Raw genomic sequence first — 15,007 nt, forward strand, 5'->3', positions numbered from 1 at the left:
TCCCCCTCCGACGAAATGCCGATAGCTGGAGGAAGCCACCGCGATAGGACTCCGGACAGCATATTGCCGGAGTCTCGCCTGACGAACAAAGAGGCGGCGAGGAAGATCAGGAAGTTGCTGGTCCCCGAGGGCCAGCAGGGGGCCCTGGTGGTGACGCCGGCGAGCTTCCCGCCGGCAACGATCCGCCACGGGTGCATCGTCCTGTTCACATCTTTCGTGGCGGCAGGGTTGGTGCCGCCGTTCTCGACGTTTTTTCTTCAAGTCCTCGACACCTACGGCGTTCAACTGGTGCATCTGAGCCCCAACTCGGTCGTCGTCCTGGCGGTGTTCGCCCACTTCTGCGAGATGTTCGTGGGAGTGGCGCCGTCGGTGACGCTTCTCCGGCATTTCTTCGCGCTGCGATCTGCCGGGAAGAAGAGGGGCTACTCCATCGTGGACGTCGCGAGCTGCTGCAATCTCCGGCTGCGGGACGGCATGGGGGAGCGATACATCCCCCAGGTGCTGCGAAGCAGTGGGAGGAGTGGCGGCGAGACTGGTTTTACGTCGACGTCGACCCCCACGACCATCTCACCCTGCCAGAGGTGGCGGCGGAGCCCCACAAAGCGACCTGGGAGGTACCACCGCCGTCGGATGCGCGGTTGGAGCCGGTCTTCGAGCGCATCAGGTTCCTGCGCGACGCCGGGCTCACCTCGGTGATGGTGGTGGCGGACTTCCTGCGCCGCCGCCTGGTGCCCCTGCGGGAGCGGGCCCGGCCCTGCTGGCTCTACACCGGGCCTAAGGACATCACCCGGAAGCAGATCAGCGCGAGCTGGGACCTGGGCCCGGCGGAGTTGAGGGGCATGATCCGGGTGGTGACCGGCGTGGAGGAGATGAGCTGGGCGGAGCTCCCGTGAAGAGAAATGGCGCTCTGCACCAATCCCGAGCGTGTGGCGATCCAGGCGAAGCTGCCGGAATTCGACGCCCAGGGGTTAGTCGACCGGCCGAGGAGCCGAAGTTCCGAGGTCGCGGAGATCCCAGGGTTGGATGAGGCGGCCGGCGAGGGGGCCGCCAGCGGTCCGGCACAGACTGGTGGCCTGGGCGCCGCGAGCGGCGAGCCTCAGGCCAGCAGTGGGGCCGCTACGGGCAGCAGCCACCGCACCGGAGGAGGAGGCACCGACGGCAGCGGAGCGACGGCGGCGCCGGAGGACCGGGGGAAGCGCCCCCGGCTCTTCACTCCCGCGCCGGAGTCCCCGCCGTCGCCATCAGCGGGGGCGGCATTCCCAGTTCTGGAGGCGCACCTTATTCGGATGGGGCCCGACCCGGCGCCCGGAGACCACGCGGCGGCCCCGCAGAACCCCCGGTGGAAGAGGAGGGAGGACTCCGGCCGGCGCCACTGAGCCCGGAGTTCAAGATTCCGGCGGCGAAATGGCAGTACCGAAGGCCTACAACCGCGTAAGTTCTATTCCTTCTCGGGCGTGCTTCGCCCGAACTAAGCTCTGGATTTTGGTTTTGATCTTCGTCCTTCTCCTGCAGGCCGCCTACGGGCGCCGCTGAGGGCCAGGGGCGGCCGGAGGCACCGAGGCCGGCACCAGCCCCCGAGCCGAGCGCGCCGGCGGAGCCAGGGCTGGCAAGTGCGGCGGCGGGGCCGAGGCTAGCGGACACGGCGGCGGAGACGGGGCAGACGGACGCGGTGGCGGTGCCAGGGCCGACGGACGCGACAGCGGTGCTGGAACTGGCGGACGCGGCGGGTGTGGCGGCCGAGAGGGTGCCGGCGGACGCGGCGGCCGAGACAAAGATGCCGCAGCCGCCCGAGCGCCCGGCGCCGTCTGAGCCCGCCCCTGGCGCGCCGAGCGCGAGGCTGGCGACTACGCGGCAACTTTCGGGGAGAGGTGAGCGCAGGAGTGGGAGGAGGCGGTTGCGAACCGCGAGAGGGCAGCAGAGGCCCTCCAGGCTGACCTAGCTCACCAGGAGGACGAGGTCGACCTGACCCGCGCCGATCTTCAACGTTGGGCAGAGGAGCTCCAGCACATCGAAGGGGATCTCCGACGCTGGGAGGAGGACATCGCAATCCGGGAGGTCGACGCCGAGATAATGGCGGAGGACCTGGGCGCCCGAAAGGAACTGCTGACCCGCCGGGAGTCGGAGGCTGCTGAGGCGGCGGAGACCGCTGCTGCTAGGGAGGAGCAGATCGCCAAGTCCGAGGCGGAGCTGTTCGCCCGCGAGCGGGCCCTGTCCGAGCTGGCGGGGCAAGTGAAGCTGGCCGCCGGCTCTTCTGGCGCGGTCGGGGGCCAGGGGCTCGAGGAACAGCTGCGGATCGCGAAGGAGGAGCTCGAGGCTGCCTTTGTCGCGTGGGCCAGCCTGCAGCTAATGCTGGATGACATCCTCCGGCGGATGCAGCGGTCCATGGCGGCGGCCGGACTCGGGCAACTCGTCGTGGAGACGAAGGTGGGAGGCCCTGGCCGGCACGCCCTAGGCTTCCAGCAGGTCTGCGAGCACCTCGAGGCGCTGCCCTGGGCCGTCCAGGAACTCGCCGCCCGGGAGGGGCGTGGTTTGGCCCAAGCAGTGGCCAAACATGTCCTGGCTTGCTACCGGAGCCGAGACCCGAACTTCCCGCTGGAGCCGGCTCAGGAAGGGGTGGTCGAAGCCGAGGAGGAGGCTGCCCGGGAGGCAGTTTGGAGCCCCGCCACCGTGGTGGCGGCCGGCTTCAAGCGGGAGGTGCCGCCGCCTCCGGCCCTGAGGAGCGGCCATGAAGGCTCGGACTCCAACTCCGACTAGGCTTTTTGTAGTAGCTTTTTCCTTCTTCTTTTCTTTTTGACTTGATGTAAATATGGGAGTGATCCCTCAGAACAGCTATCCTTCTTTGTGAATATAATGGAAGCCTTCCTTTGGGGTCGCAACTCCAGTATTTTTGAGTGCTTGATGTTGTTTCTGATGTTTTCTCTTGGTGCCCCGAGGAGTACTCAGTCGGACCGATCCCGACCTTTCCTTCCCCGAGAACGAAGTCATCCCGATCGTCCTTCTCGGTGCGTTCAGCCCCCGAGTCCTCGCGAGTCCGCATTGGCTAAGTCAAAAGACAAAGACACGAACTTCCTTGCTCGGGAGATAGATCAATCCAGCACGGAGCACGCCATGACCGGTGAACACTTTTCCACCTTGCGACCACTCAGTTAGCAGACCGGAGACATGCGCGGGCGGGAATGCGACCAAGAGTCCCCATGGTTCGGTGGTGTCCAGGCTTAGGACGGACCGAACCGAGCACCGACAGCCCGCCCCTGAGGCCTAGGCTCCGGACTACTCGAGCGGCTCGAGCGATAGGATTACCCAGGGCACCCAGGGACTCAGTAGTGCTCGGGGCCCTAAAAGCGGACCGAACACCACGACCACCATGAAAGACTTTGATCGGACATTACCGCACGTGCGGTACACCTTTCTACGGACCGTTCTGTCGTTCTAGAAAAAAGTGGACACACGGTAGGGTTTTGTGCGCGAGGAGACCATCTCACCAGGCGGATTAGAATACGAGGGCCCCCGAGGACGACTCGAGAACAAAATATTCTTGAACGTAAATTCGTCTGAATTTAACCACTCACCGGACAGCTGTCGGCCTTTCGGCCAACCGATCCAGGAGGGGTATGCGCTCTGAGCTCAGGGTGCCCGGGGACTTGGTTCCCACTGTCGGGGCGCCCGAGCATCAAGGGGCGCGTGAGGAGCCCGGGGTCAGGTGATCTCGACCACTCATGCTCGAGCGGTAGGACCACCCGAGGACCCTTGGGGCCGAGCAGCGACCTAGGCATCGAGGCCCTCGCGGTCGAGCTGCTTTTGCTTTGATTGTCGATCTGTGACTTAAGAGAAAATGGAGAAATTCCTTGTTTGGTGCGCTCTGTTAGTGCGGTACTTGTTATAGACTGCCCTCATTTTCGACCCGAGACCTCTCGAATGCCCAGACCGGCGGACAAGAGCAGGCAGAGGCATAACCCAGAGGTCCCATGGTTCGGTGGCACCCGGGTATGACAGACCAGACCGAGCACCGATAGCCCGCCCCTGAGGCCTAGGCTCCGGACTACTCGAGCAGCTCGAGCGATAGGATTACCCAGGGCGCCCAGGGACTCGGTAGTGCCTGGGAGCCTACCACGACACCGAACATCACAGCCTACCACATCAGACGTAAGTCAGCGGCAACTGCCCACGCGCATACCGATCGGGATTCTTTTATCAGCGGGGAAAAAGAGAGAGCGAACTTTTCTCGCACAATCGAGCATCTCACCAGACAGATTAAACATATGGAATCCAGAGAAACGAAATTGACACATGATTGCATTTTAACATTCATACTGAATTGATAATTTTTTACAAGGTTGGGTGACTTACCCAGTTAGTGGTAGCCCCCGGTCAACTTGGGCCGGGGGGGGGAGCCCCCGGCCTGGTTGACCTGAGCCGCGAGCATGGCCATCTACGGGTAGAACTTGCGCAGGTGCTCGATATTCCATGGGTTGGGGAGCGGTTGCCCGTCTTCTGCAGCCAGCCGGAAGGAGCCTTCTCACGGGACCCCGATCACGGTGAAGGGGCCTTCCCACATAGGGGACAGCTTATTCTTTCCTTCGCATGACTGAACGCGTCGGAGAACTAGATCCCCCACCTCGAGAGACCGGGCCCGGACGTGGCGCTGATGGTAGCGCCACAGACTTTGCTGGTAATGAGCCGCCCGGACGGCGGCACGCCGCCAGTGCTCCTCCAAGTAGTCGACGTCGTCGCGCCTCTGCTGCTCTTGTTCGCCTTCAGAATAGGCATGCACCCGAGGGGAGCCTAGAGTGAGCTCGGAGGGTAGGACCGCCTCAGCGCCGTACACGAGGAAGAAAGGAGTCTCCCCGGTAGCGCGGCTTGGCGTGGTCCGATTGGCCCATAGCACGGCAGGCAGCTCGTCGACCCACCCCTTCCCGTGCTTTGCGAGCACGTCATAGGTCCGGGTTTTGAGCCCCTTTAGTATCTCCGCGTTGGCGCGCTCAACCTGCCCGTTACTCCGAGGATGAGCAACGGAGGCGAAGCAGAGCTTGATGCCGAGGTCCTCGCAGTAGTCCCCGAACAGGGCACTTGTGAACTGGGTGCCGTTGTCGGTGATGATCCGGTTCGGGACACCAAAGCGACTGGTGATGCCGCGGATGAACTGGAGCGCCGTGTTCTTGGTCACCTTGATGACTGGGACCGCCTCCGGCCACTTGGTGAATTTGTCGATGGCGACATAGAGGTACTCATAGCCCCCGATTGCTCGGGGAAATGGACCCAGAATGTCCAGCCCCCAGACCGCGAAAGGCCATGACAGGGGGATGGTGTGAAGAGCCTGAGTTGGCTGGTGAATCTGCTTTGAATGGAACTGGCACGCTCTGGCTCAGAAGCATCCTGGAGGGCTGTAGGCCAGTAGAAACCTTGTCGGAAGGCCTTCCCGACCAGAGTGCGGAACGATGCATGGCCACCGCACTCGCCCTCGTGGATCTCAGCGAGAAGCTCGCCGCCTTTTGCCCGGGAGATGCATTTCAGGAGAACACCGCCTGCGCTACGCCGGTAGAGATCCCCATCTACTATGGCATAGCGTTTGGACTGCCGAGCAACTCTTTCGGCAGACGCTTAATCCCCGGGGAGGAACTTTTCCTTCAAGTACCCTCGGATGTCGCCCATCCATGAGGCATCTTGAGAACATTCAGCAAGTCCACCGCACTCACCGGACGGCGGCACCCTGACGGGGCTCCCCACTGAGGGCGCCGCCGGGGTCCCTTGAATTGAGTTCGAGGTTTCCCCTTCGCCATGTTCGGAAGGCAGGACAGAAGGCCGTGTGAGTCTTTCTTCAAAGTCTCCGGCAGGGACGTGCGCACGGGAGGAGGCTAGGCGGGAGAGGTCGTCGGCCAGAGCGTTGTCGCGCCGAGGGATGTGCTGCAGCTCCAGGCCATCGAAGCGCTTCTCCAGCTTCCTGACTGCTGCCACGTATGCCGCCATTTGAGGATTCGTGCACTGGTACTCTTTGGATACCTGGTTGACCACCAGCTGGGAGTCTCCCTTGACTAGGAGGCGATGAATCCCGAGGCCCACCGCGGCCCGGAGGCCAGCGATGAGACCTTCATATTCCGCCATGTTGTTGGATGCGCGGAACTGTAGCTGCACGACGTACCGGAGTTCTTCACCCGTTGGGGAGGTGAGAACCACTCTGGCCCCCGTGCCTTTCAGCGAGAGGGAACCGTCGAAATGCATGATCCAATATCCGGGCGCATGGTGCCCGGGATATGCAGTAATCTCTTCTGGGACGTCCTCGGGGACGGGTGTCCACTCTGCCACGAAGTCAGAGAGTGCCTGGCTTTTGATTCCCTGGCGACTGACAAAGTGCATATCGAATTCCGCCAGCTCCACCGCCCACTTGACAACACGCCCGGTGCCTTCTCGGTTCCGAAGGATATGTCCCAGTGGGTACGTGGTAACCACCGAGATCTTGTGCGCTTGGAAGTAGTGGCGCAGCTTCTGGGAAGCGATGAGCACAGCGTAGAGCAGCTTCTGAGCCTGGGGGTACCTTGTTTTGGCCTCCTGGAGGACTTCACTGGCGAAGTACACCGGTCGCTGTACTCGACGGGCCCGGACCGCGGCCTCACCCGAGGGGCTGTCGCAGCCCCCAGGCTCGGCGGCGCAGTCGGGGCTAACTGGGTGCTCGGGCTCTACTCCCTGGCCGGGAGGAACCGAGTGCTCAGGCTCGACCCCCTGCTCGGGGGGAGCCAAGTGCTCGGGCTCGACCCCCCTGCTCGGGGGGAGCCGCGAGGACGGGGGAGTGCCCGGGGGCGGCCGGGAGCTGGGACCCAGCACCTGGCCCCGCGCACTCATCGCGCTCCAGCACCAGCACCATGCTTACAACCTGAGGAGTGGCCGATACATAGAGTAGTAGTGGCTCGCCTTCAGATGGAGCCACCAGCACGGATGGTGAGGTGAGGTAATTCTTCAGATCGCGGAAGGCCTACTCGGCCTTCGGCATCCAGTCGAAATGACCGGTCTTCTTCAGAAGCTTGAAGAGGGGGAGCCCCCGCTCCCCAAGTTTGGAGATGAAGCGCCCGAGGGCTGCCATGCAGCCAGCGAGACGCTGAACCTCCTTGAGTCGAGCCGGGGGTCGCATCTGCTCGATGGCCCAGATCTTCTCTGGATTGGCCTCGATCCCTCGGCTGGAAACCAAGAAACCGAGGAGCTTGCCCGCAGGTACCCCAAAAACACATTTCTCGGGGTTGAGCTTCAGGCGGGTAGTGCGGAGACTGTTGAAAGTCTTGGCAAGGTCCTCGAGCAGGGTGGCGCGGTCTCGTGATTTGACCACGAGATCATCGATGTAGGCCTCGACGTTGCGGCCAACCTGCGAATCAAGGGTGATGCGAATAGCGCGCTAGAAAGAAGACCCAGCGTTGCGCAAACCAAAAGGCATTGACATATAACAATAAGTCCCCACCGGGGTGGTAAAAGCAGTTTTTTCTTCATCCTCTATGGCCATGCGAATCTGGTGATAACCAGAGTTTGCATCTAAAAAACACAAAAGATCACATCACGTGGTTGCATCTACAATCTGATCTATGCGGGGCAAAGAGAAAGGATCTTTAGGGCAAGCCTTGTTTAGATCGGTGTAGTCCACGCACATGCGGAGCTTGCCGTTGGCCTTCGGGACGATAACTGGATTCGCCAGCCACTCGGGGTGGAGGACTTCTCGAATAAATCCGGTGTCAAGGAGCTTGCTGACTTGCTCCCGGATGAACTCCTGGCGCTCAGGCGCCTGCCGCCGGACCTTCTGCTTCACCGGGCGTGCGTCCGGACGCACAGCCAAGTGGTGCTCAATCACCTCCCTAGGGATCCCGAGCATGTCGGACGGTTGCCATGCAAACACGTCGGTGTTAGCCCGGAGGACGGTGATGAGCACGCTTTCCTATTTGCCGTCCAGGTCACTGCCGATTTGGATGACCTGGGAGGCGTCTTCGCCCACCACGACCTCCTTTGTAGGAACGAAGGCGTCGGCAGCGAGTTGGGGTTTGGATGAAGAGGGTCCCGGGCCCCCTGGACAGCCTTCGACCTCGGCCTGAGCTGAGACCAAGGCCAGGTATGACTGCTCGGTGTAGGAAACGGCGCCGCTGGAGTCGGCAGTCACGGAGATGGGGCCTGCTGGGCCCGACATCTTGACCGTGAGATACGCATAATGCGCAGCCATCATGAATTTGGCGAGCGCCGGAGGCCCGAGGATGGTGTTGTAGGGGAGGGGGAGCTCCACGACGTCGAAGAGGACGTTCTCCGTGCGAAAGTTGTCCCGACTCCCGAAGGTCACGGGTAGCTCGACTTGCCCGAGGGGCAGGGAGTGCCCGGGTGTCACTCCACAGAATGGAAGCGACGGCTTTAGGCGCCTGGAGGGCACCTGCAGCTTCTCGAAGGCCTCCTTGGAGAGGAGGTTGAGGCCTGTGCCCCCGTCGATCAGCACTCTGCCGAATTTTACATTGCAGATGGTGGGGGACACTACCAAGGGTAGTCGCCCCACGCCTGCAGTACTGGCGGGGTGATCTGAAAGGACAATGATGTCGCCTAGAGGGGGGGTGAATAGGCGTTTTTACAAAAATTCAACCCTTTCTACCGTTGGTCTAAACTTGCAGCGGAATATAAACTAACGAGTTTTTCACAAGAGAAAAATCTAAATATGCTAGGCTCAACTAGTGCACAATCACCCTAAATAAGTGTGGAAATTACAATCCTAAGGTGACAAAAATTACTCAATTCTAGCAAGAGATATGCAATAAAACTTAAATTGAAAAAGGATGAAAATACTGTTCATATGCCTGAAATTACTGTTCACCGGAGACTCCGGTGTAGTCCGGATACTCCGGTGTGTACAGGTCCGGAAACTCCGGTAAAGGCCGGATTCTCCGGGTTCTGTACAGAACAGAGCCCGAAACTGAATGAAATGGATGTGTAGAGAGTTTTAGCTCAAACCAAGTGATGTCGTGTGTTCCCGGAGATGATTCCAAGTAGATCCACGAAGAACCTACACTCAAATACACACAAACAAGTAGATCGAGCAATATGCACAAAGATTTGAACAAGAACTCAAAAGTAAAGAAACAAGAGAGGAGACACAAGATTTGTTTCCCGAAGTTCAGATTCACCACCGTGAATCCTACGTCTCCGTTGAGGAAGCTCCAACGAGCCGGGTCTCTTTCAACCGCTTTCCTCGATCCACTCTTGATTTCTTCCCTTGCGGAGGCGAAATCGAGCCCTTCACAAACTTTCCCGCGGCTCACCACAAGCACGGGAGCTCACCGGCGACACCTAGCCGGCTAGGAGGCTTCACCTCCAAGAGTAACAAACGCTTCGAGAACTTCTTGTCAAGAACTCAAGTGCTCAAGATTGGATTTTAGCTCACTTGCACTCAATCTTCCAATCTCTCAACCCAACTCACTTTTCTTCTCAAATCACACACTAGAATGGAGTGGGATGGAGTTCTTTTGGCTCTAAAAAGTGTTTCTTTCGTGCCCTTTCAGCAGCCCCAAAGGATGGGGTGAGTGGGGTATAAATAGCCCACTTCAAAAAACTAGCCGTTGGGCTCTTTTCTGGAACTTACCGGAAAATCCGGCCTACACCGGAGTCTCCGGCCACTCCAGGTACCGGAGAATCCGGTCTTCACCGGAGTCTCCGAGTACAGCACAGCTGACCTCCGAAAAACGGCGATAACTTTTGATTCCGGAGTCCGATTTCGATGATTTTGGACTCTATGGAAAGCTTATTCAGAGGGCTACACATCCCAACTGAATTCATGACCTAAAACACATAGGATCAAATTAGGAACACTCCAAAACCCATTTTGGACACTTCCGCACTTTCCGCTCCGGACTCTTAACAACAAACTCTCACTTTGGGTTTGGTTGGGAACTCTTGAGCACTGAGACGCGACAATTAGCTCACGTTGCATCCCTCTCAATAGTGCGGCATACCTGTACTCAAATTCAAAGATAAAACTCGTTTGAACCACTTTGAGCATTTGAAAACTTTCAAGTACCGCTTCTTTTTCTTTCAAACCTTGAGGGTTGCCAACTTCCATATATTCTTCACTCCATCTCTTCTTGATTCTTCATATGATTGATGTGAATCATCCATAGCTTCCCATAGCCTCGCACGGTCCATCGGCGCAAAGCCTTCACTCGCTCTTCACCACCGCCTTGGTCCTTCGGCGCCAAGCCATTTGCTTGCCCTTCACCACGGATGGTCCATCGCAGCCGAGTCTTGCTTGCCCTTCACCGTCTTGCCATAGAAAACCACTTTGTATTCGACATCTTCAATGAATTCACTTTTTCATATATGGAGTCCACTCTTGTTCTTCACTCTTGGCATATATGATTTCAATTCAACTTATGCCTTTTTATGGATCCTAACCCCAACTCACTCTCAAGCACAAAGTACATGGGTTAGTCCATAAAACCTAAATGACAATATTTATACCTTAAGTTACTTGATCTCCACAAGTAACTTATTAGCCTTCATGCATATTGTCAATCTTCATATAGAACCTAACCCCACTCATTCTTAAACACATAGCACACGGGTTAGTCCATAAAACTCTATTGACAAGTCATACCTTTAGTTACTTGATCTCCACAAGTAACTTAGCATTCAAGCTTGTTGCTAATCTTATTGAGCTTATTCTTCTTCTCATGAGCATCACTAAAAGCTCATTTACTTTTGATGCAATTCTTTGAACTCATGGCATTTCTCAAAGAATCCATGCTTCATCATTTATGCATATCCTATGGAATAACCTAATAGCAATTCTCAATATGATTGTTAGTCCATAGGCATTGTCATCACTCAAGCTTCTTCTTCTTTTTATGAGCATCACCAAGAGCTCATTTATCTATATGCATATTTTCAATCTTCCCATTCACCTAGAGTTCATGCATGTCTCTTCTCCATGCATCACCTATTGAATAACCTACTAACAATCTCAACAACATTGTTAGTCCATATGTATTGTCATTAATTACCAAAACCACACATAGGGGGCTAGATGCACTTTCAATCTCCCCCATTTTGGTAATTGATGACAATCTCACTAGATGATTATATTTGACAAAATTTAAAGTTCTAAGTATACATATAGTCCGAAGATGAATGTATACAAAGAACAAGTTTTGGAAATACCAAATATCACAAAGATATTTGAGATTGCCAAAACTAGTTTTACTAGCATCAAATACCACAAAGGTTTTGATGTTAGTAAAAACCAACATATGTATATAATAAACTCCCCCACAATCTATGCATGTGTGAATGAATTTTGAATTTCATTTGCATATATTGTCTATCTCAAAATTTGGACGGAGTTTACTTTATACATATCAAGCAAGCATAACAAAGTATGTATGAAGATGAATATGCTCATGCAAAGTAAAACTTTCACCTCATTTCTCAAAGGCAATCATTCAAATTCTCCCCTAATTGACATCTTCCCCATATAAGCAAATTATTCTCCATATGCAAAGCCCTCTTACAAAATATAACATCTAGTCCAAATTCTCCCCCAATTGACATCAATGCCAAAATGGAATCATCGAAATGAATTCTCCCCCAATTGACATCAAATTGGTAAGAATTAAGGAAGACTTGCTAAAAGAGAAATTTTCCTAAAAATCATTCGAAGCACATTAGCTCTATCCCACAAAAGGAATCATCGAAAGCTAGTGCAAGACCATGTATAGTGTAAACTCCTCAAAATATGTGTATTTCTCATAATTTGAGTTAAACCAAATACACTTATCCAATTACGAGTATGTGAGGAGAACAAGCTATACAATAGGTCAAATGGGTTCAAGGAGATGCCAAAAGAGATTTCAAAAGGAAATATCAATTAAAACTTCAAAGATATCAATTAGATACCTACAAGAGATACCAATTGAAAAAGATGCCAATTAAAATTCCAAAATATATCAATTGAATACCTATAAGAGATATCAATTGAAAATTCAAAGCATACCAATTGAAATAATTGAAAGAGATACCAATTCCAATTGAAACTAATTCAATTGAAGGCAAAACAAGCACGAGTCCGAAATAAATATCCAAAGCACAAGTGCAATGGATTATGCTCTAAGTTGAACATAGCAAAATTATTGACAATATAATGAATTTCTCGTTTATCACAAGGTGTCTACATCTCATAAGCATATATGTCCAAAAGAGCAATTTAAAGCGGACTACAAACCTCCAGCAAAAGATTTTGCAATTTTCATCAATATTGCATATAGCAGCAACTCAAGCGTTTGATTTGAAATCTTTTGCATATATGGGATTGGATGAATCATAAACATGATTATTGAGTTCCCACAAAAATATGCTACTTCAAATTGCTCATATTTGCAATAAAGAGGTTTTAAGCACTTGCAAGAAACACAAATTTTTGCAAGATATTTTCATACTATGATGCAATATACACAAGATTAAATCTTTGAAATTAAATGCATAAATCAAGAATAATTACTTGGAATGATATTGAATTGCTCACTTTGATATGGTCCTTCTCTTGATTCCAATTGAAATTGAAGGAGATGATCTTCTTTGTAGATACCAATTGAAAGATAAAGACCTTCTTCATGAAAAATCCAATTGAAAGGACAAAATTATCTTCATTAATTTCAATTGAAATGAGCTTATACTTGAAAGGACCTTCATTATGATTAATTCAAGCATCCAATGCATCTTCATTGTACCTAAAAACTCATTCAAGTATAATTTGATCCCCAAACTCATTGGGTCCGAAGAGGTTAGTGAACTCATCACAAAGAGCACGCTCTCTCATAGATATGTGCATGTTGATATGACATAGATATGATAATAATTGAAGTTCATACCAATAGATAGAAACCAATTGAAAATATATATCACATGAAGGTATATACCAATTGAAGTCAAATGAAAGCTTTATGCACATTTTAGATAATAAAAATACTTGAGAGAGACTTACTCTAAATATAGGATCAAAGAAAGCAAACATGTTATCGATTTTAATATTTAAGTCAAACAAGCATGCTCGTCACTTTCAAGATCCAATAAGATATAATTTGGACAAAAATAGCATATGAAACTTGAAAATACCAAATGAAAGACAAATATCAAAAGGTTGTCCAAATTACATCTAAGACAAAGATCAACAAATGATCGCTCTCAAAGTTCAACAAGTGAACTGAGCAAGATTTGAGCATATGGAGACATGAATAAGTTCCAAACATGCTCAAAAATTTATCTCAAGCAAGTATATTGAAAATAATTCAAGCATTGAGATAATAAGCTTCCAAAGACTCCAAAAAGGAAAGTTTCCTTGAAGAAACCAATATTCCTAATATAGGAGATAAAAGAAATCTTTCACATAGAAGGAAGTCACTTGAAAGCAAGAATTGAAACAAAGATGATCAATAAGGATTACCACTTGTATTATTACCAATTGTAAGAAGACAATGGTATATGGAGATATCATAAGTCGGTAATTGCAACAAGGCATGGATCAACTTTTTTTTTTCAAGAAGCATGAAGGAAGGATTTTAGAAATTAAACACAAGATTCCTCACAAAGTCAACTATTATAAGAAAATACAAATAAAAATAATAGTTGATACAGTTCTGTTGAACTGACCCGGAGTATCCGGTGAACACCGGAGACTCCGGGTGGCACTCAGTCGCTACACAGAAAAGACTCGTTATCTTTGCCGGACTCTCCGAGTTCTCCAGACACCGGAGTATCCGGTGAACACCGGAGACTCCGGTCCTTTTTATCAAAAGAATAAATATTAACCGAGACTCTCTGGCGGAGTCTCTCTCGGAGACTCCGGTAAAAATATTTTCTCCTACCGGAGTATCCGGGGAACACCGGAGACTCCGGTCTTTTTCAACAAAAATAAATGCTTAACCGAGACTCTCTGCCGGAGTCTACCTCGGAGACTCCGGACTAAAAACACCAACTACCGGAGTGTCCGGTGAACACCGGAGACTCCGGACAATGAAAACAATTATTGATATGATCCGAATGAGAAATGATTCAAATTAAAAATCTTGAGATTGAAAAGGTCACTAGATAAATACCACGAATCTCAAGTTTCAATTTAAACCAAAAGCGGATCAATTAATGGATTCTTGCAAAAATGAGCTTTATATGAGCTTGACATACCACATAGATGCTAGATAAACAATAATATCAATTCTAAATGGTATTGCTCAAATGTTCACAAATTATGGGTATTTAAGATGCATAAAGCATAATACTCCCCCATAATGTGAAAATCCATTAATATCTCTAAAAGAGAGCCAAATAGAATTCAATAAGACGAGTAAGATCAAATAAGGCTCCAAAACCACTATCAACACATGAAAGTGGAATGCATCCTACACATACTAGTTGACAAGAGAAGCTAGATGTACTAGAAACAAATTCATAGCACACTTAGCAAGCAATCAAGACATGTATAAATATGAAACGAGTAAGCATGGCAAGATTACAATAAAGTCTACACATGCTAGCATAAGCATAAGCTCCAAACAAGCATAGATACATAACCTACACATGCAAAGAGCTAGAAACTTCCAGAAAAAGTGTAGAACAATAAATCTAACACAATGAACAAGAATATGAATTTAAGGCATTGTGATAGAGAGTTACCTCCATAGAGTGACATTGGGCAATAATAAACATAATTCCACAAAACTTGACTCTTTAATCAATTAGATAAATTTTTAAATAATTAGCCAAGTCTCCAATACCCTCTATTTTACCAAGAGACTAAACACAAATTTTACTTGAAGAAATATTAGTCTCAAAGCACAAAATATAGGATGAGCTCCCCATATATATGTGCATCCAAGTACTTGAATTACTTGTAATATGCACTTAGTTCATTCAAGAATCTAGAGGAGTTTACCCTATATTTTGAGTTAAGGTAAAAAAAACTTTACAATGGAAATACTTGTGCTAAGAATGAACTTACAACCATGCAATCATGTAA

Source organism: Phragmites australis, chromosome 19, assembly GCF_958298935.1.
Source record: "Phragmites australis chromosome 19, lpPhrAust1.1, whole genome shotgun sequence".
NCBI lineage: Eukaryota > Viridiplantae > Streptophyta > Magnoliopsida > Poales > Poaceae > Phragmites > Phragmites australis.